General features: G+C 48.3%; 1 long non-coding RNA gene across 1 annotated transcript; it reads left to right on the plus strand.

Moving 5' to 3' along the window:
- Positions 1-571: 571 nt before the first annotated feature.
- Positions 572-22,908, plus strand: LOC109315018. Its single transcript, XR_002102410.1, has 3 exons — positions 572-939; positions 18,632-18,739; positions 22,481-22,908. It is a non-coding gene; the product is annotated as an uncharacterized LOC109315018 (long non-coding RNA).
- The last annotated feature ends 77 nt before the right edge of the window (positions 22,909-22,985 follow it).

Below are 22,985 nucleotides of genomic sequence, written 5' to 3' on the forward strand. Positions count from 1 at the left end.
GTTCTCCTTTGGGCTTTTAACGAGCTAATGCAGGGTTTGCGTGTAAAATTTGGGCCTGATTTTTTCCTTTTCTTTTCTTGCTTATGCTGGTTGCACAGCAGTATAACTCGGCTGAGCTCGGTGGAGTTATTCCTGAATAGAGACAAAGCTCCAGTAAAGGTAGGGCCTGTTCCCCAGCGGTCATAAATCAGCAGAGTTTCACGGACATGAGCACAGCTATGCATCTGTACACCATCTGAGGATGTAGCTTAGCCTCCCCCCCACCCCCCCTCCTTAAAGGGGGAGGAAAAAATCAAGTCAGAAAGCAGAAACAACGGTGCCGTGCCTCTTGCCTGCCATCCTTTCCAAATGGGTCTATTTGTTCTAGTTTGTGTGAAAGCATTTTGACGATATGCACAAAATTTGAATTGCATAAGCATATTCGGAAGAGATGCGCTTCCAAATTAGATATTCATGAGGAGCTAAGGCACCAGTTTGCAGCTGATTTATTCTCTCTGAAACTTTGCAAACCTGCCCGACGCTCGTACGAAGCGCGACTGCACTCCGAATGTTTTATTCAGTAGCTGTTTACAAAGACAGATACAGCACCCTGTGCCGGCTGGAAAAGCCAGCTGAAAAAGACACGTTCCCAAGAAGGACTTAAAATTCTTACAGCTCTGTTAACAACAAAATCACATGTGTTACCGCTTCTGTTGACTAAACAAAGCCACTTTTCATTGTAAAACTGACTCGGGGAGGAAATTTGATCGGCTTTGGAACCGGCATGCTCCAAGCGGGCCCAGGGAAGTTTAATGATTAGTCTTTGCATTACAGGAGTACCTGGAGGATCTCGAGGATGAGCCTCGTGCGTGTCGTGCGGACACAGAGCCAAGGGGATGGAGCAAGGGGCTAGAGACCCAGAGCCTTGAGTTCCAGTCCTGACTTTGTCCTTAATCCTGGGTTATTTCACGGTCCGTAGTCCGTTTTCCTTCGACTGTCTTGCTTCAGCTGTAAGCTGCTTGGGACAGGGCAAAGGGTCCACACACTGCCAAGTGTACGAGGGCTTCTGTAATACAAACTTTAAATGCCCAAGCTATGTGCTGCTTCTCCCTATCGCAGAAGTGGGTCTCTATCCCGACCAGCTGTACTTGGCTTCTGTGATGCCCAGATGCACCCCATCGCATCCTGGAAGTGGGTGGGGATGATTTGTCTCGTATCCAGGTTGAAAAGGGGCCCACTGTGAGTCTGAGCGAAGTAGAAAGGCTACTTTGAGCAACCGGGTGTTGGCAGTAGGTATCAATATTCTGCTTCGTTATGCCAAACTCTGATGATACATTTTCCATACATGTGTCCAGATACGGCACTCTTCTCGAGGCACCCAGATATTACATGGAAGGGTGCATAAAAAAGCGATGGGCAGGGAGACTGAGCTGTAGCCTTTGAGCGTCGAGGAGGAAGTCCCCGAGAAACAAAGGAATTCTGTGGATTGACCTGAAGAAATTCTCAGGATGGACGAGCGCATTCGATGTGGCGATTGCATGGAAAAGCCGGCTCCGCTGCCTTAATTGAATCTCTATTGCAGGTTATTGGACTGCTCAAAGAAAGTCCATTAAAACGTCTGCATTTGATGTATTGTCATGCCTGGTCTTTTGGGCCACAGCACTAAGGATATAAATGAAGTACAGGAAATAAGTGTTTGCAGAGAAGCCAGCCTTTCACTGAAAGCTTTTACATAGGGAGACCCTCTTGAAAAACGAACTCATGGCCCAATCCAGTCGGGGCTGAGCGCCTCCTAGGAAGTGCTGGATGCCCAGAACCCGCACGACCTGCAGAAGGAGTTAAAAATGCTCGTCACATTGCTGGAGCAGCCTCCTAATTGCATGGACAGAGCTGGGAGGGGGGAGGAGAAGAGGGGCGAGTGTGTGTAAGAGCAGTAGCATCATGAGTCCATCTTTGAAATTAGTCTAGGCAGCTCCCGAGGTTTAGGGAGGCTGAGCACTTCGACTAACCCTTGGCTCCAGCTTCATTCCCATCAGGATGCACCATTGTGCAGACCCTCTTGCCAGAGCTAAAGGACGCCTCAAAGAAGTGAAAACGTTATGCAAACTTCTTTTAAAGCACTGCAGTTCTTGCCACCAACAGATAAGGTTGCCTCGGGGTCAGGTAGGGATCCCTGTTGTACTACCCTGGCTTTTCAGAGCTTCTGGATTAATGTATTCAGTGTCTCTCCTTTAATTTCTTATTAGATTATCACCTGGTGCAAATCAGTGTAGCTCTGCTGACTTTGATGGACTCCACTAACTACACCAATTTGCACCAGCTGAGAAGCTGCGTCTTTGGTTTGAAGCTCATCGGGGCACAGCCCTTGTCCTTTTCTCTGTTTCTAGAGTCCCAAACACCCTTTTGAAAGCTTTACAAAAAATAATGATCATTTTCCTTTTGCACAAACCAATCTTTCACAGTCTCTGGGTGCCCATGCTGTAAGCCCTATTGAGTAAGGCACGATATAACTTTACTTATACAAGGTACTCAATAGACTCTGTGTCAGATACTGTGGCAGTTTAACTGGTTCAGAGTTATATGTGCTTTTGTAGCTGCTACCTACTTTGTCAGGTATGTTGCTGCTTCTCTTGACTAAACAGACATTACCTGATGAAGCAGGTTGTTGCTGCAAAAGCTCATTTCTCGTTAACCTCTCGTTCTAGGTGCCACCCTGCCCTGCCTTTTGCCTGTCTTCAGGCTAGCCCAGCTAATCACGTCTATGTTAGAAGCTGTAACGGAGAACTCCTGAACTGACTTCTGTCCCCAGAAAAGTCTCTTCTTGCACCCATGTCATCCTTGGAATAGGCTAGCTGATCTCACCAAGTATAGCTGGGAGCACAATACAAGGTGCACTAACAGCCCAACTCACAGGCAGCTGGAAAAGGCCTGGCCAACACACACAAACCAGCCCCGCAGCAGGCTGGGCTGTGAATCATGACTTCGTTGTTGGGCAGCATGGTACCCTATGGCTTCAAAATGATCATATTGTAGCTTGGAGTCAGCACAGGGATAAAGTGGTGGGGTGCGACATCAAGACCAGCCTACTAGGAAATCAAAATGAAGGCAGCCTGCCAGGGCACTATCAAGGAGAACAGAATCCCACATGATTCAGTAGTGACCCATTTAGGTACCTAAGGAGCACTCTTTAAGGGACTTTTGTCCAGTCCTTGACCAGACCACTGGTAGCTGTTATATAGTGGCTGTTTAAAGTGGCAGGCAGTAAAAACGAGAGTAAAAATAGTGCAATAGGAACAGCATAATATGCAGATCCTCAAGGCTCCGCCAGTACTCAGACAATTTCTCTATTCTGTTTGGAAGAAGAAAAACATACCTTTCTGATTCTCCATTCATGGCTTCCTTCCAACTCAAAAAGAAACTTTCCAGCTCCTGATGTGGGGCCAGACATAATAGGATCAAAATTCTAGGTTACTCTTAATTCCATGGTTTCTTACTTAGGACAATAATCCAGCCCCTCTAGTAAGCGCAGCTGAAAATTCATGGCCGTAATGTCAACAGTTACAAGTAAACCTTACAAAATACTTTCCTCCCTTGAAAGCTTGGGAGTTCTTTTTGCCATCTCCTGGGAGAACAAGATAGGAGCTGGTTGGTGGTGGGTGGACTGTATGGGAGAGAAGTGGGTATTTGCTCTGGAGGATTCGCCTGCAATTAGAAGGATGTGAGAACAGTGCAGAAACACATGCAGAGATAGGCAGTATATTCTGCTTAGGGCAAAGATCCTGGCCTGGTTCTCAATGACAGTCTTGGAGGTGAGGCACAGAGCAGAGATGAGGGCCCAAGTGAATCTTCTTTCCTTAATACAGTCATGTCACCTGGACAGGTGACAGCAGGCGGGGAAAGTAGCAGTAGCACTCTTCGAAGTGCTAATTGGGGTGGTGATGGCTGATGAGCCTGATGTTCCCGTGTTCCCCTGGAGGTCGGCGCTCCAACACCATCATAAGGCTCTTTCTGGAGCATTAGCAAAAGGCTGCAGAGCATATTTCCTTTCCAGCTGCAGGAAACCATCCTCATCCTGAATATGCAGGAAGCCCCAGGGAGTACAGACATGGTGAGGGAGCCACCAAACACTTGCTTGTCTTTAAATCAGAGATGAGCCAGGGCTGCAGTTCTAAAACTGTCTGAAACGCCACAAGAGGTGAGCTTCAGATCTGAGCTCTGTGGCTTTGGCTTGTTTTCTTTAAACCTTAAGGCTAAGTACAGACAGTCCAAAAGCCCAAAGCAGAATCGATTCAGTCTTCGCAGGTTAGTCTAAGCTGCATAGGTCGAACTGATAAGCAGGTGAACAGACATTCACTGTTGATTCTGGAAATGCAGCCACGTGCCTGCGGTGGCCCAGGCCAGAAGCCAGGGGGTTGGGGGGAGCACTAGAGCACGCCTCCCTGCTTAGCTAGAGCAGACAGCTTGGGCCAAGGCTAGTGCACCCACCCTGAAAGGGGGTGTTTGCAAGAGAGGTGCAAAGCATCTTGGCACGCTAGGGGACAGTGAGTTAACTTGAATCTGGAGGGGACAGAAGTTCCATAAACCATTTTAACCTAAACCAGTTTAGTCTGATACTACATCCATCCAGGTTTATTTTAATCCGTTTTCAGCCGTTTTGAAAGTGGTTTATGTGTACCAAACTTCTTTTGTGTTACAGATTTGAACTAGTTTCCAATCATTTATACCAGCTGATATGTAATTTCTATCCCTGGCCTAATGGACCAACTTTTTCATCCCAATGACCTCCCAGAAAGTGTGGACCGAGCTGTTTAGGGCATCAAGAAATTCCAGCTTGTCTGATGGATGAGAGCATGCTGGGCTAGCTTTTTGGCCTGACCTGAATCATCAGACATTAGAAGCTCCGACTATCAATTACAGAAAGTAATAACAGAATCTCAGCTTTTTAATGACATATAATTTTGTGGTCTAGCTTTGATCATACAGGGGAAAGCAAATGCTGGTGTTACGTGACTTGGATTATACTTGTATAGGTCCACGGTGCTCTGAACTTACATAGCTCGCCACCCCTCTTCAGAGGGGTGCTTATGGAGGCAGAAGTTGGCCATAATGGTTTACAGAAGGCACTGTCCCCTTTGATAGTCTGCCCCGATTGCTGCCTGGCTTGCGAGACCACATCTGTTTTATTTGCAATGTGCATTCATTTCAGCTAAAACAGCAAGACTCTTCACACCAAATCGAGTCCAAAGTCTTTGCTAGACACATGCAGCACTGATATTGCAAGCGGGAAATTAGGGCAGATGTAGGGCCTTATTTTCAAAGCTACTTTGTGTGCATAATTAGTGATGGAAGCATATTTCAGAATCCCTGTATTTAAGAAGCTGTCAGTTGTTCTCGGCAAGCTCCCTTAACTAACGATAGTTGTTCCTGAATGCTGAAATGACCAATCTGAGTAGATAACGACATGGAAGGACATGGGGCCGGGGGGCAAGTTTTTAGAGTGGCCACTGCTCACTAAAATGAGGCTGGTTTTCACTTGCTTTCTGCCTTGCGCGGATGCTCCGTAAGCAGAAGTTAATGTAGTTAGACAAAGGGGCTCAGTTTGGGGGGGGGGCGGAGACGACAAATCAATAATTCCAGGGAGTTTATTACAGGTCTATAGGCCACCTGCTAGAACTCAGCATTAGGGCTGCATTACGTTTCAGTGGGAGCTGATAACACTGCAGAAAGACAAGGCTAGTGCTGGAATTATTATTTTATGCTTCGGCAGACGGCTTCTGCTCAGGGGTTTTATCTTTGAGTGCAGACATACGACTAATCATCATTTGCTTTCTCTTTCTCTGCTAACGTAAGCTGGGCAGGAAGCAATTGCCAGTTTGATGATGGTTCGTTATTGCCGGGTTTCTTCTGTCTGAAATAGCACAGCAAGAGGCAAAAAGGGTACAAAGGAAGACAATCAACCGCTTATCAATGCGATGTATTGAGAACCTGGGCCTAAAGGCATTCTTGTCACTGGGCCATCATCTCTTTCTCTCTGTTTTGATGCCAAGGTCTCCATCAATCTTACTAGAAGTTCCCTGTGCAGAATGATAGCAGGATGTCGTCTTTTGATTAGGTTTTGCCAGTGCAATCTGAAACCTCAGAATGGGAATGGCGAAGACCAGAAGGAAACAGGAGGCTGGAAGCAAAACTAAGACTGAAGGGCCCATCTGATTCCCTCTGTGGAACAACTTGCTGGACAAAGCTGAGGGTCTGGGAGTGACCTTGAAGACTTTCTCTAGGAAAAGCCCCATCAGGCAGTAGGGCATATGGGTTCCCTTTGGACAGAATCTGCAGGGAAGGAAGGTCCTTCTCCACTGGAGGCATCTGGGAGGAAGGATGGTTCTCTAAGTGATTCAGATCCGAGCTCTGCGGCTTTAGCGTAAATTTGCTGGACTGTAAGGGACCAACTTTTTCCTTTTTTACTCTCCCTCTGACTAGCAGTAATGCTTTACAACAGTAGTTCTTAACCTTTTCAGAGGAGGCACCCCTCATTAGACTCAAGGCACCCTTGAAAAATGCCAGCTCTTAGATTTCACTCGTTGTTTGACTACAGAAGAATAGTAGAGCATTTTTTCTGTTGCAAAGACCGCAGCAGATGAGAAAGGTTTCAGTGTTGTGGGTTCCTACTTGAAATCTTTGGGTTTATCTTGTGAATCATGTTTGTACGCCTAGCAGTGCTAACATTGTGGGGCACCCTGCAGTACCCTCGAAAGGATCTCACGGCACCCCAGGGTGCCACATCACCCTGATTCAGAATTGCTGCTCTACAAGGATCTCCACTGGGAAATCTGAGAGCTACCCATGGGATTGTATATGGAGAATGTCTGGCCATCCTTTATCACCCTTGCCTTTAAAACCCTGTACTCCATGCATCCTTACTTAGTAATGTTGCAGTCCAGTTCCAGGGCACCCTTTGAGTGTATTATAACAAGAACAACCGCAATACCAAGTATCTTCAAATATCTTTCAGTTGAAATGGTTATGTTTGGTGCTCACGGTGGGTACGTCTACGCGGACCGCTTATTGTGCAGTAGCCTAATGACACCGTGCAGTAGCGTGCTGGGCAAAACCCGTGCTAATACGCACAGTGTTATTAGGCTACTGCAAAGCAAGCATCACTTAAAAAACCATGCTGCAGTGGTACTGCACAGTAGCGTGAGTTACCGTGCATTGAATTAGTATTTGGTTAACCTGGTACTAAAGTTAATGCGCAGTAACTAGGCCGCTTCAGTGAACATGTAGATGCGCCCAGGATTTACTTATATTGTTCTTTAAAAGTGAATGAGAAGAGTGTGGGGTTCTGTCTTAAACCCAGCAAATCAGGATGTGGGGTTAAACATGAAACCATCAGTGCTGTAGGTGGAGTGGAGGAAGCCATATTGTTGTGAGTGATTCACGGGGGTCTGGCTCAGAACAATCCAGCTTTGGTGCATTTTTCTCGCGCTACAGCCGGTTGCATTAAAGCACTACTTTGCACTTGTGTACTTTATTTGAGCCAAGCCTGGCAAGTTGGTCTAGATCGGTGATTCTCAACCAGGGTGCCTCGAGAGCTTTTCAAGGGTGCTGCAGGGCGTCTCACAGTGTTAACACCCATTCGTCTGCAAACATGATTCACAAGGTAAACCCAGAGATTTCACATAGAAATCCATAGTTGTGGTCTTTCTGGGTTCCTTGCAACCAAACACCTGCTCTATTCTTTTTTTGTAATTACAGAAAGTGAGATCTTGGGGCTGGTATTTTCCAAAGGGTGCCTTGAGTCTGCCCGGGGTGCCTTGAGTCTAAACAAGGTTGAGAACTGCTGCTTTAGATGTATGCCTGGTCCCATATGCACCTGTGAAGTTGGGAAGTGAATATTATTAAAGCCCTGTTGAAAATCTGTTTGGGTACTCAAAGGGACCAGGGTGCTATCTCACCATTTCTATAGGATCTTACAAGTAGGAAAGCTGACTTGTTAAGCAACTTGTTCAGTGGCAGCTTTAGGACTAGGATCCTGCTTCCAGCCACTTGACGCGGTTGTTTTCCTTTTTCAAAGCTCATTAGTGACAAATGCAAGCACTGTGCTGGCTATCTGTGGTATGGTTTAACCCAACACGGGTTTTTTTTTTAACTTTTTCACATTTGCTGCTGTTATTTGGTTTAATTTGCCTTTAAACTTCTCACCTTTTCTCTATTTGCTAGTTCAAAGCTGGAAGAGTTTTGCCTGGTTTTGCAATGTGAACATGAATCGCACATGATTTAAAAGTAAAAACCATAAAGCCTCTCAGATTCACTCCAAACTGAGATCCCTGGAGAGAGTCAGGACCCTTTTCATGAATGTCATCCGAGGTGTGTGACGTGGAAGACCACGCTGATGGAAGTTTGCTTGCATTTATGCTTCATTGCAAACGCAGCTCCAGTGGAAACTTGAACCAAACCACTGCCCTCATACTTTTATAAACTTTAGAAAAGCTTTGAGCAGACTAATTTTGCAGCTTGGGTGCACTTCCAGTGGAAAACTGCATAAATCTGAGTGATTTGGGCTTAGCGCTAAGACGTTGCACGCCTAGGTTGGGATTTTCAAAGGAGCCAAAAAGAGTCCGGTGCCTAAACTCCAGCATCGAACAAACCATCCATCCGCATGGAAAGGAAATACCGCAGTTTCTGCAAACATTGTATGACCCTTTTAGAATAAGCTCCGTCCTCTTGGATTTGGTCAAAGCCTTTTTTTACTGAAGGGTTATTGCATCCCCCCAGGTTTCCTGGGTTGGTATTTCTGTATCCGTTGCATAACACGCATTAAACTCCCTGCTCCTGATCACGCTCACAGTGTGCTCGCTCTGAGAGTAATGATCCCCACACCTGGTAAGCCGAACACACCAATAGCCTTTCCAAGAGGTGTCTTCAATCCTGTAAATTATTTTGTTTCGGTTTGCAAGTGCCCTGTGTACCCTTTCGCCACCAGAACCTAAGCCTTTGCTTTCTCAGCATTACACAAAGACAGGAGAAGGCTGTCAGAAGCCGTTAGCGAATCTGTTCAGGACCCCCGAGACTTTAGAGCACTAATGCACAGAACAGACCATTTTCAGCTCTGGGATAAAACCAGTGCATCTCCTTGGACATCCGTTGACAACAGATCTCAGCAAAGCCAAGGGTTTTGCACGTGTTGTCCACAAAACAGTTGTGATCTACTTCAATCTAGCGTTGCATTAGTGAGAGAATCCTAAATGTGGCCGTTCTGGGATATTTAGCTACGTTCTGGACTTTGATGATTCTTATCAAAGTTGCTGTTTTCAGCTAAGTAAGCTCAAATTTTATTTTGATAGTTTTATCGCTCAGAGCATGATTAGTTTATTTGCAGAAAATAGCATTGCAGTTTTCAGGAATCTGTTGGTACTTTCAGCATTTTCTTATATCTCGGTAGCTGCCAGGGCATCAGACTCTGAAGCCCGTATGTTGTTACGTACAGAGAAGCTCCCTTAATCCCCGTTTGAAAAGGTCCTTACACTTACAATTTTCCTGTCTCCAAAGCTGGTACACGGTATTATTTCACCTCTCCAATTTATAGCATTAATACTTCAATAATAGAAGCAGCAGGTCTTTTTGAGTGGAAGAGTACAAAAAATAGTATGTTAAGGATGAGCTTTTTAAGTATGCTCGGTATTGGCCAATTATGGATGGCCTTCATGAATTATTCTTGGCTTTGCCATGCGTGACTCTTGTGGCCATCCTAAACTGAAGCCAGTGAGTGAGACCTTTGTACTGTACCATCGTGTGTTTGCTCTCGAACTGTCACCATTTATCTTCCCTTGTAAGCCTTGACTTCGAACCCCTTCCAGCTCTGTCAAATACAAATGCATGGGACAAACAGAAATTGGGGGCAGGAGGGGAGAGTTAAGGGGGGAGGGGGTTAAACTGGATGGTGGAAATTGGATGGACTTTACTCAGTGAATAGTTTAAATTTTTTTCAAAATGGAGAAAAAAAGACACCTCTCGCCCAGCAAATTGCAGTCTCTCTTAAACCACTATCAGAAAAAGAAGGGATGCAGATGGGAGAGAGAAGAGAACGGTAAAATCATTAGATGGCTCCAAATCAATGTACTGGACTACTTTACTTTCAATACAAAATTACTATCCACAGTGGTTAGCCCAAACTTAGGGCTAGGACTCCCGAGTTCTGTTCCCATCTCTATCGCTGTCTTACGCCTTGATCTCAGGCATGCTGCTCCTTCACATCTAAATGGGAATGATAAACTCTCAGCTGGCTTGCATTTTCATAGCACCCAGAGCCCTTCTTTTGCATACCTTTAACATGTATGCTCGATTGGGAGCTTTGCATTAATTTGGATTACGAAGGGGCAGCTAGTTATACTTTGACATGAGCTTGCTGTGTTTAAACTACACGTTGACAGTGGTTAGCGTTACAGTCTCAACCTCCCTCTTTCACCCCGTGTTTTTTAACTTAACCAACTTTCTTCAAGCTCTGGGAACTTGGTAGTGTTAGCATAAAACATATACTTGATGAGTTTTCTAGTTCCTTCCTGATTTCTTTTAGGAATCCCTCTCTCTGGTGCCCCAGGGGGTAGCTCATAAAACCAGGTTATCGCACAGTAGAGGCTTTCATGGCCACTAATCTTGATAACAAAATTATTCAAACAAACATGTCTTGTGTCACCAATATATATTATGTAAAACCTTGTGATTTTGATTATGTGTCTGTAATACAGCTTAGTCTGTTTGGGTGTTTGGTGCTGACCTCTGAAAAGCTCCTAAAGTATTAGCAAGTATTTGGAAGTGACAGGCAGGCAGAGGCGCTGTTCTGCCTAATCCCCGTCTCGAAACTCCACTCATATACCTCTAAACAGTTTTGTTTCTTAGCTCATGGCATTGGATTATTTCTCAACCCCCCTCCTCCACCTCCCAGCTCCTTTGATGTATCATAAATATTAGAAAATTTAGCTAACCTTATGGACTCAAGCCAGGGAGACAGCAAAAACAAATTTGGGCTAGCAGGCAGACAATGTACCAGCAGGTAGGTGATGCTGTGAATCTCCATGGGTTGTACAAGCTGTTCTGTAGTGACAACTCTCCTTTAATAGTACCGTGTCTGATCAAAAGCCCATTCTGGTCAGTGGAAGATTACTGTTGACTGCAGCTGTCCGTGGACCAGGACGAATGGGGTGTCAGACACATGAGCCCAGTCCACTTAAATATTCAGAACTAGAATTGATGTTTCTGGCCATTTTGCATAAAAACGGGCAAAAAAGAAAAAGTCCCTGCTACAAATGAGGTTTGAGAAGGGCAGAGGCCACACTGTCTCGCCGCAATTTCAGGGGCCAGTTTCATCTAAAAAAAAAATCGGCCGGAAGAGCCGAAATGCCAGCAAGGTACATAAGTGCTTGCTTAACTTTGTGCTTGTGCTTTGCTCCGGCAGGACCTTGGCCTTGTCAGAAGCAGGTGCAACTCTCAAGCTAGTCACCAGGGTACAGCCAGCTCATGCCAGAGATGGATTTAGTCCCAAGTCGTGTGTCATCACGACGGCTATGATGCGTTGCTAGGCAGAACCCAGCGAAGGAAGGTAGCCTTGGTGTAGAGGGGCAAGGGGAAATGCAGACAGGTCGAGCCCACCTCCTCTTCTAGGGACCGGCTTCGTTCTGTGACTGCACAGTAATTCGCACGACGGCCAGAGCTCCTAGGCACTAACGCAAATCAAATGAGAAATCGCAACAAGCAGTCTGGAGGAGGAGTTTGGCTCCACATTGCAGCTCAGGCCTGTCATTAGTCAGAGCTAGACTAGCTTTTGCCATTAATCTGTTGAGCAAGTTTTGGTTGTCATCAAAACCTATGGGACTTCTTAACCGTGAGCCCCTGAGCTGATGTACCACCACCCCCGGGTTCCAGTTCCCTGATTCGTTTGTTCGTCAACGATGTATTTATCCATCAAGCAGCAGAAATGCTGAGTCGCTCGTTGAAGAATTCGGCTGCCCGAGTTGCCGCTGGTCGGCATTTTCAAAGCAGCTTAGCCAGCGGTGCCGCCCGGCAGCTAATGAGTCCTTCGAGCTCTCGCTCGAGTTAAAAGCTCTAGAGGCCCCGAAGTGGGATTTTTTAATTATTCGGGGGAAGATCTATCTTGACTGTGGATCCCAGTCCTGACCCGAGTTCACCTGAGACCTGACAGCTGTGGGATCCAGGAGCAAGCGCAGCACAACATCTATACAGCAGCGTGCCCATGGAAATCTGGGGTGAGAGAAAGGTGTCAAATGTGAGCCAGAGACACAGAGGGAGGGAGACCAAGCATGCTTTTGGCTAATAGGGCCGGAGCTGTCTTGGCAGCAATAAAGGCGAGAAAGGGTCCATGGTGGATGACCCCAGGCACACTAGGGCAGCCATACCCAAGTCCCCTTCCTCTCTCCCTACACTTCTCCCCATTTAGTCCTGCGCAGCATAGGCTGTGCCCCACTCCCACTGCTGGTTTATGAAAACCTTTCCTCGGTATTTAAATATCCCTGGGTTCTCTACAGGTCATTGGTGACGCGTAGGGAGTGCACGTGGGTGCACGTGCACCCCGAGATTGGCCGTGCCCCCCCCAGTATTAGGAGGCACCAGTCGCCCATGCTATAGGCAGTGCCGAGCTGCTCCAGGCAGCAGGCTGCGTAGGGGCTATGTCTTGTTGTGCTCGGCTGAGCAAAATTGAAATCCCTTTAAAATCTGTCCTTCCGCGCAACTTTTACTGGTGGAGATCAAATCATTTTAAAGACGCCATCCCTGAGCCACGTCAAAGACTCCAGAGTAGGGGAAGGAATAATAAAATCACACGGCCACCTGCAAGTGGGCGCTGTCCCCACGTTTAGCGATCCGCGCGGTGTTCTTCACTTGGGCCTAGTGCCGCAGTCCTTGCTCAGCCAGCGCCCATTAAAATTCAATGGGAATTTTTAAACTTTTGAATTCAGGCAACTATAATAACAAAACTCCCACACAGGCGGCAGAGGCAGGAGTTGCAAGCGTTTGAAGTTATTACATCGTTCCTGAGGGAAAAAATATACAACAATTTTTATAAATTATCTCCTCTATGATCAAGATAACGTGCATATATGGAAAGATGACATTCATTAATATTCAAAGACTCTAGCTAGAGTCTCTGGCTTACTGGCTGGTAAATTTTTAGGCCAGGAAATGGAAGCCATATTTCTAAAGGTCCATCTAACCTCGTGGGACATTTTGTCCATCACCAGGATGCTCCATATTTTATAGCACACCACATTTTCAGAGGGGGTGCGTGGGATTTGTGGGGGTTGTGATTCTTTCCCCATTTAATCAGTACATTATCTGGCAGCTGAAGACCGAGGAGGATCTCAGCTTCTTATGCTGTAGGAAGTAAACGGCTGGAACTGGGTCAACAGACAAACCAGCGGAGCCGAAGGGATATTGCGACCCACCATAATGGTTGTTATTATGTTCACTTTCCTGGTCCCCTCTTCCTCTGGACCAGTGGGAATTTTACCTGAGTAAGCTTGAACACAAGAAGGGCCGGACTGGGTCAGATCAATGGTCCAGCTAGCCCCATACTCTGTCTCCAGCAGCGGCAGAAATGGATGAATGAATTAATCTAGTCCCTTTTTGAATCTGGCTCAACTGTCCACCTCCAGCATCTTCCGCAGCAGTGAATGCCACAAGCTAATGACTTGTGTAAAAAAAAAAAAAACTTTCTCTTGTTAGTTTTAAACCTGTCACCTACTAATTTCAGCTGGTGCCCCCCTAGTTTAGTATTCAGGGACCTGGTGAACAACAGGACTTGATTACACCGAATAATCTGGGATCATCCGCAAACCTGGCCATCTCGCTGCGCACCCCATTTCCAGGTCACTGATGAAAATGGAAAAGGCCTGGCTCTAAATACGTATCGTTATAAGATACGTCGGAGTCATTGCTCATGTCACTAGATTATCTGCTCTCTTTTGTTTTATGTGGATTATTATACTGTGCTCGTCACCGTAATCACTACCTATATTCTGTGGCTGTGATATGACAGCTGCGAAATAGGACAGTTTTAAAGTTTAAGAAAAAATCTTACTTGACCCTTCTCCTGTAGCCCTTTGGGATTCTTAGCTAAGTTTTTAACTAACTATTGATCGGCCGAGTGGCCCATAACATTACAGTTCAACCTCGCAAAGTGCCAGGAAACCATGTTAAAAAGAGGTCACAAAAAAGAGGTAGAGAAAAAAGAAACCCATAAACAAACCTGTGATCTCTTGAAACAGTTTGAGTAGGTTTTTTTTGCACTAAAGCGGATATTTTTAACTAGCCCTATCCAAGTTTCTTTAAGCAGTAGCAGCTTGTACCACCTTATTATTTAAGTAAGAGCAAGTTAAAGAGAACCATAGTAGAGCGAACCTGGAAGACTACCGCTCCTTGCCAGTTTGGAGCAGTATTTTTCTGGTCCTTGCTTGACCTCTGAAACACCGTGTTACTACCAGAGAAAAGCTTGGGGATTTCCTGGTTTGCTTTAGAGCAGCTTGGAGCAGATAGAGGTCACCAAAGGATTTATTTTCTTGGATTGATTTCCATGCAGGGATTAAAAATGAATATCCAAAAAAAAAAAGGAAAAAAGAAAAAAAGAAAAAGTGTTAAGTGACTTGCGACTCCCACCCCACGTTAAAAAAGACTGTCTTGCATCAGAGGATGAACATGCGCTAGCAGCTGGTGGTGGAAGATGGAGCAGATATGATGCATTCGGTGTGTGGGGTTATCGCTTGGAGGGACAGTGCCGGTCTCCCCAAGTGGTTTTGCCCTTGGTTATTTCCGATGACTGCAGGGGTAAAACTCCCATTGACTTCAGCTGGAGCAAGATGTGATCAGCAAAAAGGGCCTTGGGAACCTTTGTGAAACCCACCCAGGTACAAAGGACTCTGTAAAGCCTGCCCACGGTGTACATTTTGAAGGGCTTGTGAGAATGAAGAGGTGCCTAAATCCTCTGCAAGCCTAGTGGACTGGATGAGATGACCCAGGAGTTCGCTTCCTGTCTTATGCTCGTTTGCTGTGCAGAGCCGGGTGCCCAGCAACGAGCAGAAATGCCCCAAACCCACAGTGTCACTTCTGGGAAATGTTTGCCTTTCACCTAATAAATGTAGGACCCTTTAGGATTCCCACTGATATAGTCTGACGAAGCAAAGGTTGGGCAGTAGCACTTTTGGAGGAGACTAGCTAACGCCGGCCTGCTGGACCCGTTACATACTACAACATTATATGGCAAGGAGAAATATTTGCATTTTGGAGAGGGATTTTTATCACCTCATCATCAAAATAACAAAGTTAACAGTGGGTTCAGACCAGGCCAGCTTTGCCCTGATTTCTGGGATTGAGAGCAGGGTTATTTTTAATGCCATCCACAGTTCACGTCCCATTTACCAAATGAAACGCTAGAAGAGACACGCACAAATTCTTCTTTATTGATGGGTTGTTAGCCCAAAAGCATTTGTATAATAACGTCAACCTCTTCAGGGCACTCTCCTCTCCAGCTCCTCAAACCACTGGTGCAAAGCAAGGCTGGGAAGTCATCTCCACAACTCACCTATTGAAGCTGCGCCCATGTGAGAGCCAAAGGCTGGTGGAGACCCCCCGTGCCAAGGGCTGGCGGGATAGGTGTTTTCCTGGGAAATGGTCATGCTAGGTTCTGCCCCCTTCCCTGGCAGGCTGCTGATTGTCCTGCTCTCCATCAGGGGTTTGCAGTGTTAGCTGCTGACAGCGACATGCAAAAACATTGCTCAGAGCAGGCGGTGTCTGTCTGCATGGTGAAAGCATTGCCCTGGTCGAAAGCTGAAGCCCTTTTTGACCAGGGCCCGGCGACAGGCTTCCAAAGCCCCGGACAAGGGCCCTTGGCTATCAGCTAGGCTGGACTTGTCTCCCTTAGTCCTCTTGAAGCTTTGCCGTGGTGCGGCCAGGCAGGAAGGATGTAAGGGCGCACGGAGGCTGCTTTGGAAGATACCTCTCTCTCTAGCCGTGGTTACTGGCCCCTTCTCCTGCACCGGGGCAGAGGCAGGAGGGGGACTTGGAGGCAGAGGGAATCTAGCCGGATGGGACAGCTCCTTCCTCACCAGGATGCGAGCTGTGGGCTTGTGCCCCGGCGGGTCGCAGTTGTGGCTTCTAGGCTGGTTGGTGGTGGGATGTTTGAGTGTTCATTTTTTTAAGCCACTGATTTATTAAGGTCAAAGGCATAAAGGGCCTGCCTAGTCCCTGGCAGTCTGCAGGGAGAGGTGGGTTGAATCCTCTGGGGAAGAGAAAGGGTGGACTCAAGGTGACCCCTTTTTCTGGATGAACATCTGCGATGCTCTCAGCCAGGACCAAACCTGTCGAAGAGCCTCCTACTCTGCCAGAGGGGACGGTGACCCCACAGGAGAATATGCTTTTCAGCAGGCTATTGGCTAGGGCTACTTGGGGATCCCCGCCAAGGGTGTGCTACGGTGGAGCCTGAGACGGCGTTCATGGGGCCAGGAGGAAAGCAGGCCAGGCAGGTTGTGTCCCCTTGGCGCTGGGCTTGTGCTTGTTGATGGGGCATGCTTTCTTCATGGCTATCCTCAGTGCTGATCTTGGTCCCCCCCCCAGGGGTTGGTTTCGTGGCTCTTTTTTGTCCATGGGCTGTTCTAGACTTGAATATCACCCCCTGGACGAGCAGATGGGTCAGCGCTCAGGGACTTGCAGCATAATCAATCAATGCGTGCTGCTGGGGTGGCATGGAGACGCCCATCTCGCTGGCACGGTCTCGACTCGAAGGGTGGCGCAAAATGGTAATCTGAACTTTTTCTTCCATGGGTGTCCTGAGGAAGATGTTTACGGTTGGTTTGCACGGTGCTGGTCCTTGCGAAGAAAAGGCGAACGCTGCCATTGATGCGTGGGCGCTTGGCAGGATCTTTCTGAACGGTGCGGCTCAGAGTTTGTTCTGTTATAGATGTCGCTGTAGTCCTTAAATAACTGCATCGGTCAGAAGAGAGCTGACTTCAGCTCTCCTTGGCTTTGTTTTACACCCCTGGCTCCAGGAGGAGGGTCAAGTGAGATTTTTTTCTTAAACTTTAAAGCGGTCATATTTCACAGTGGTCGGGCCCCTGGCGCTATGCAATCTGGTCCGTGGGCTATGGTCTTGCACCCTAGATTGGGCATGAAGGGTGGTGCGGGGTGGTGCCAGGATGTGGAGCTGCGAGGAGTTGCTGCAGGGCGCCAGAGCCCAGTGCCAGCGGGCAGGGCTGGGTGGAGGCAGCTTGGGACTCGGCAGGCTAATCCAGCCACATGGATAGACCCTGTGTCACTCCTTTGGGCTGCGGAGCCAAAGGTGGAGCAAAACTGTCTTGCACTCCTGGCTTCTCTTTAGCTTTTGTTTTGGGATATTCAGCTTCAAGAGAGCATTGCTGTTTTGGTGACAGATTGTCACGATCACGGTCAGTCCCATCTCTGACGGGTTAGCCGATCACAAAAGACCACTAGCTGACCACAGGCGTACATGGATATGACCAAGGAACTGCTAAGCAAAGAGGTAAGAACTGACTCCAAGTAAAAGGCTCGGTGCATTGGCTGGAAGCAACTTCTGCAACATGGCAAAATTTAGCAGAAAAACCATTCTTTCTGGAAAGCATTTTATTTGCCATTTTGTTTTCTTGGAGTAGGTGGCTGCCTATTTTGCCTATACTACAAGCCAGCCCAGATTCAGTACGGTACATGCCTAAATTGCATCGCTGGCCATGGGCATACCTCACTGGACTGGGTTGTGCCAATGCCCTGCTGGGATTAAAACCCAGAGGTTCCTGGGTAGACGGTTTTGTCAGATTACCCGCCACGTTTGGGATCAGGAAGGAATTTTACTTGGTTGTCAGATTGAGGATGGGGGCGGGGGGCGGTTGCCTTCCTCTGGAGCAGAGTTGGGGGAGGTCTGTCCATCTTCCTTGCACCTGTTGGGTGCATTTTAACAGCTCTTGCAGCAGTGGGACACTGGCCACTGTTGTTCCCCTTGCTTGACCTGTGGCAAGTTGGGGTGCTTTTGGTGTCTTTGGCCAATGTGTGTGCTACACAGTTGATTGTATAGTTTTAGCAATAGGTCAGATGAGGCTTTGTATGGGATCATTTGGATAGGGATGATCCTGCCTGGAGCAGGTTGGACTAGATGGGACCACTGGAGGTCTCTTCCAGCCCAACTTTTCCATGATCCTGTGATGTGCCCCACATATGCCCTTATAGCACCACAAAAAACGAATGACCATGCATTCAGGCACACAACTTAGATCTGCCGGTTTTTTGTGTTGAATCCTCTATCTGCCCCTTCCCCCCCCCAATTTCCTGTTTCAAACAGGAACTTCATTGTAGCGCTGCATGCAGTGTGTGGACCAGTGTATGTAATGCTATGGGAGGCTGGTGTCTTCTTGAGCCCCCACCCCCAACGTCCTAGAGCACATCACTTCTCCGCCTCTCTGGCCCCATGGCTGTCAGGGTTGCTGCGACCCTGGTCCTCCGCGATGACGGCAACAGCTGTATGGGGTGGTGGGCAGAGGGGCAGGGAGGAAACCACCCCATCAGTCATCGTGTGGGAGCAAAAATGGCGAGGGAGGGCACGAAATGCCGACAAAGAAAAGAACATGCAATCTGCTTTGTGTTTCAGCATGCATTGTTTGCGTTCCAGCATTCAGAGGTATTAGTCAGTCAGAAGAGCCAGAGTTCAAAGCACAAGAGGGAAGGCGAGTGGTGGCAGGCTGTAGTCTGGAGTCAGGTAAACCCTCAGCTAATCCTTTCTTAGAGCCACTTATGTGAAAGACCATGTCTCCCTACTCCAGAGAAAAAGAGCACTGTGTAATTAAGCACCAGTGAACTCGACTGGCAGTTCAGTAGGCAGGCTTGGCTGGTCACAAGAAGGACTGGAGGGGGTAGGGTTTTAGCCCCAGTAGGGGAGTAGCACTTAAGTCACCTGCTGCCCTGAAGTGCTTGGCGGCCTGGTGATGGGCGCGGGATAAGAGCTTAAGAACCCGTGAGCACCAAGTGAACTCACCACTGTGTGCCTCGCTGCCCGCCACGGTACCCACGTTGCATAACGTGCCCTTTCTGGGGAAGCTATGAGCTCAAGGCTTTGCAAAAATACTAAAGTTATTATTTTTATAAAAGAAGGGCACGACAGAGCATTCCACCAGGAAGCTGAGTCCTGACGCTCTTTTTTGTTGTTCGGCTCTGCCACCTCGTGGCAAAGTGTATTTTTACTCATTGAGCTTTTATTTATTTTCAATCCGCCCCCATCTTGCAAGTCGCCTTTGCACAAAAAAGGTGGCCTCCTCCTCCCCTGAATTTTTGTGCGAGTGACGTGAATGCACTTCGGAGTTTTTTCCAGCTATGCCTTATCTCTGTGGGTTGTTCCAGATGTAGAAGACATCCAGACTTCTTACAGTTTGGTAAAGTCAAGCAAATACTTGCTTTTATTTCTCAAACTTGCCCATCCCAGTCCACCCCCCACCCACACACACACACACTCTATTACCCTAAATACACTGGCTCATGCCAGGATCCTGGTGGTCCATCAGCTGTATCTACTGAAGTGGAAATGCATTAGGAGCTGTTGTGAGTGCATTATTGGGACCAGCTGAAAGGCAAATTCTAATGCAAAAGCCCATGAGCTAAAAGAGCTACAGTGGCAGCAGAAGCCCAAGGGAGGGAAGTTTGCTAGCCAGAGAAGTGGGCAGGCATGCAGGCTAGTAAGGGCTGGTTGCATGTAGGACGAATTTGGCTTCTATTCCTTGTCCTTGATGTTGAATTTCTGTGTACCCTGCAGCAAATTATTTCAGACTTCTTTTCCCCTGCAGTGGTTTCTGTTTTTAGGTATTTTTGCCTGAGGTGGCACAACACTCAGAAAGGAGACAGCACCCCAAAACATCCCAGCCCTAAAAGGAAAGGCCCAGAATCAGTTCTTTGTACTTCAGTGTTCCCCCATCCATAAATTCAAGTGACTCTTTCCTGTTTCTCTTGTCCTCTCTCCCATGCTTGTGAAGCGCACTTCATGCTTGGAAAGAGGTTTAGTGTTTGGATACAACATGCTATAGACGCAAGGATTATAGTTTCATAGTTGTTATGGGCTGGAAGGGACCTTACAGATCATCGGGTCCAGCCCCGTGCACTTGGGCAGGAAAGACTGCTGGGATCAGATGAATTTACGCTGATGAAATATTTCTTTTTTTTTTTTTTTTAAACGTGACTTTCTTAATGTGAGAAGAACCATCTATAGTAACTGAGAGCAATGCCAGCCCAACCCCATGTGAATAAAAAGCACTGGCAGGGAAAGGTAAAGAGTTTTGGAACAAAACAGAAGTAGAAACCTTGCGTAAATGCCTCAGCGGTAGCAGGAGCTGAAGCTAGAATAGAAAGGCTGGAGTTAAAAATAGTTCACAAGCAAGCACTGCAGTGATTTAATTAAGAGAGAACAATGTTCTGAAGAAATAACTACAGGGAATTAAGGGCACAAGCACAATGGGGGGGGAAAGCCTGCCAAATTACAAGCGAGGCTAGAAACCTTGCAGTGAAACTCCCCCAGCACAGGCTCATTTTGCAAGGAGCCCCCTTTCAAGCCCGTATAGCACCGCACGAAGGGAGTGGTGCAGAGCCAGCCTGGGGAGCCCCATCAGCTAGTCTGCCCCTCCCTGCTGCTGGCCCTGGGCCTTGAGTTGAGCCACCCACCAGAGACAGCATGTGCTGGACCCTGCTCAGGGCCTGGACAGGCGGTGCCCACTCCCGGACCTGCCGGGGCCCGTAGGCTGCACCCAGTGCCTGCTCCGGCTGGGTCAGGATTGCACTGCACCCCGTGCCTGCTCCAGCTGGTCCAGGCCACAGGTCAGACCTGGGGTGAGTCCAGGACACACCGCCGCAGGTAGTGCCTGCTCCAGCTGGGCCAGGGCAGGTGCCATATGCAGCCCAGGTCCTGGACCAGCTGGAACGGGCACTAGACCTGGCATCTGTGCATGGACCTGCTCCAGCACCATTCACCCAGCCCACGGCCTGGCCCTGCACCACCGCGCGCTGGCGATGTGAGAGGCAGTTAGTGGCCCTGGCCCGGGCGGCTTCCCTCGGGCTCTGCTGGAAGGAAAAAGGGGAGTGTGGGGCTGATGCTGCCCTTCCCCAGGGTCTGGTGTGTGCCAGTGGCTCAGGCCATGACGGGCACCACTTACAACCTGGGCGGAGATGCTCGCGAGGGGGGCTCAGCCATACCCGTTCTGGGCCAGGCGTGCCCTGGAGGAACCGAGGGGCAACGCTGGGCCACTGAGGGAACCAGTCTAACTCCCCCTCCCAACGCGTCCTGTCCTCCCATAGCACAGGGAGCCAGCGAGCAGCCTCCTTTGCCCACTGTGGTGATGGGGGGAGAGGGGAGGGTCTAGTGCTGACCTGGTCCTGCCCGTGGTGGGGGCGGGAGGGCAGATAAAGTGGTTTTTTTATGGGGTTTGAAGTCAGTGGTTCTCAGCCCCGGGCTCCTCTTGGACAGCCCTGGGGGGAGCTAGTGGCTAGGTACAGGACACCCTTGGGCGCTGCTCAGGGCACCCGCAGTTGCTGTGGCCCAGGGTTGAGACTTGTTGGCTGTAGGCGACTCCAACGAGGCAGCCCATGGCTTGGCGAGTGGCACAGGGTCAGCCTCACCCCGGTGCTGCCCTGCCCAGGTGCGCCGGGCAGGAGTTGGCCGCGCACCTACAACCGAGCTGAGCAGCCTGCGCGTTGCTGAATCAGGATCAAGGCTCTTGGGCCAAGGTATTCAAAAGGGGCCTTTTAGAAACCATGTTCCTGACTCTCGATTCGTCATGCCGGATGGGCAGCGCACAGCTCGCCCAGCTGCCCGACGGGCCAAAGCATGCTGTGGGGATCAGCCAGAGCACTGAAATGCTTTTTATGAGAGGGGCTCAGTCACTAGAACAGGCGGCCGAGGACGGGGCGGATTTGCTCGGAGGGCTGGTTTTGGGCTCAGTGCAAGGGCAAGTGGATGACATGAGGGCCCATGCTTTGTCAGCTTAAGTCATCCACTGACATCTGGCCTCAGGAATTCATGAAACTTGAAATCCAGGCCCCCTCCGGCCCTGGTTTTGAAAGCTTTAGCCACCAAGCCTTTTCCCCACCGCTGGTGTTTATTCCAAGATGCTTGGGCAGACGGTCTTGCTCGCGGAGCAACCACAAGCCATACTGACCGAAGGACACAAAAAATGTGATTTATTGCGCCCAGAATGCAGGTCCCATGCTCTTTGCAAGGCAAAGGTAAGACAATGGAAGCCATTGCCCCAAAGACTGGAATCGTGTCCTTTTGTTTTTTGGGTTTTTTTAATTTCAAAGTGTGAAAGCAACACCAATTTGCCCCCAGTTACCCTTCCTCTATACTACCAGCACCTTCAGGCAGGCTCACATTGTTGGCACACGGCGGTCCAGGACCGAGCGTGCTATCCCAGCAAGAACTCGCTTGGCTGATGAGTCACCACCATTTCGCTTTCCCACACAGGGCCCGCTCGCGTTGGGCGTGGGTGTGGAGCCGTGCTCAAGTGGTCTCTTGGTAGCTAGATCCCAGCGCAGATAAGGAGCTTCTCACAGCTGGAGAACAAGCCGTGCGGTTAACATCAAAGAACGAGATCGGGAGGAACAAGTTACAGCGACACGGTTCTGACAGGTTTGGTTCAAGTTACAGCAGCCGCGAATCCTTCCCAAGGCTTGGGAGTCTCATGCCGTTGGTACAGCAGTACATTTTCCCATGGAGTCAGGCCCTTGCACATTCAATTCATTCGAGGGTCTGAAAAACAATGACTTGGCTGCTTTGTTGGAGTGTTACCATCCAAAATAGACTTGGACCAAATCTTAAGAAAAAGCCATTGCATATGCATGCACAGACCTGGCTTTGCTCAACCATCACTGCCTTACAAACCACTGTAAACCTCATGCTTTCCAATAGCATACTGTCACTTTTACATGTTTGGAAACTGTTACAAAATAGTATTTAGTGTTTAGCACGA

This window comes from Crocodylus porosus, unplaced genomic scaffold (assembly GCF_001723895.1).
Source record: "Crocodylus porosus isolate Cpor-Errol unplaced genomic scaffold, CroPor_comp1, whole genome shotgun sequence".
NCBI classification, from domain to species: Eukaryota; Metazoa; Chordata; order Crocodylia; family Crocodylidae; genus Crocodylus; species Crocodylus porosus.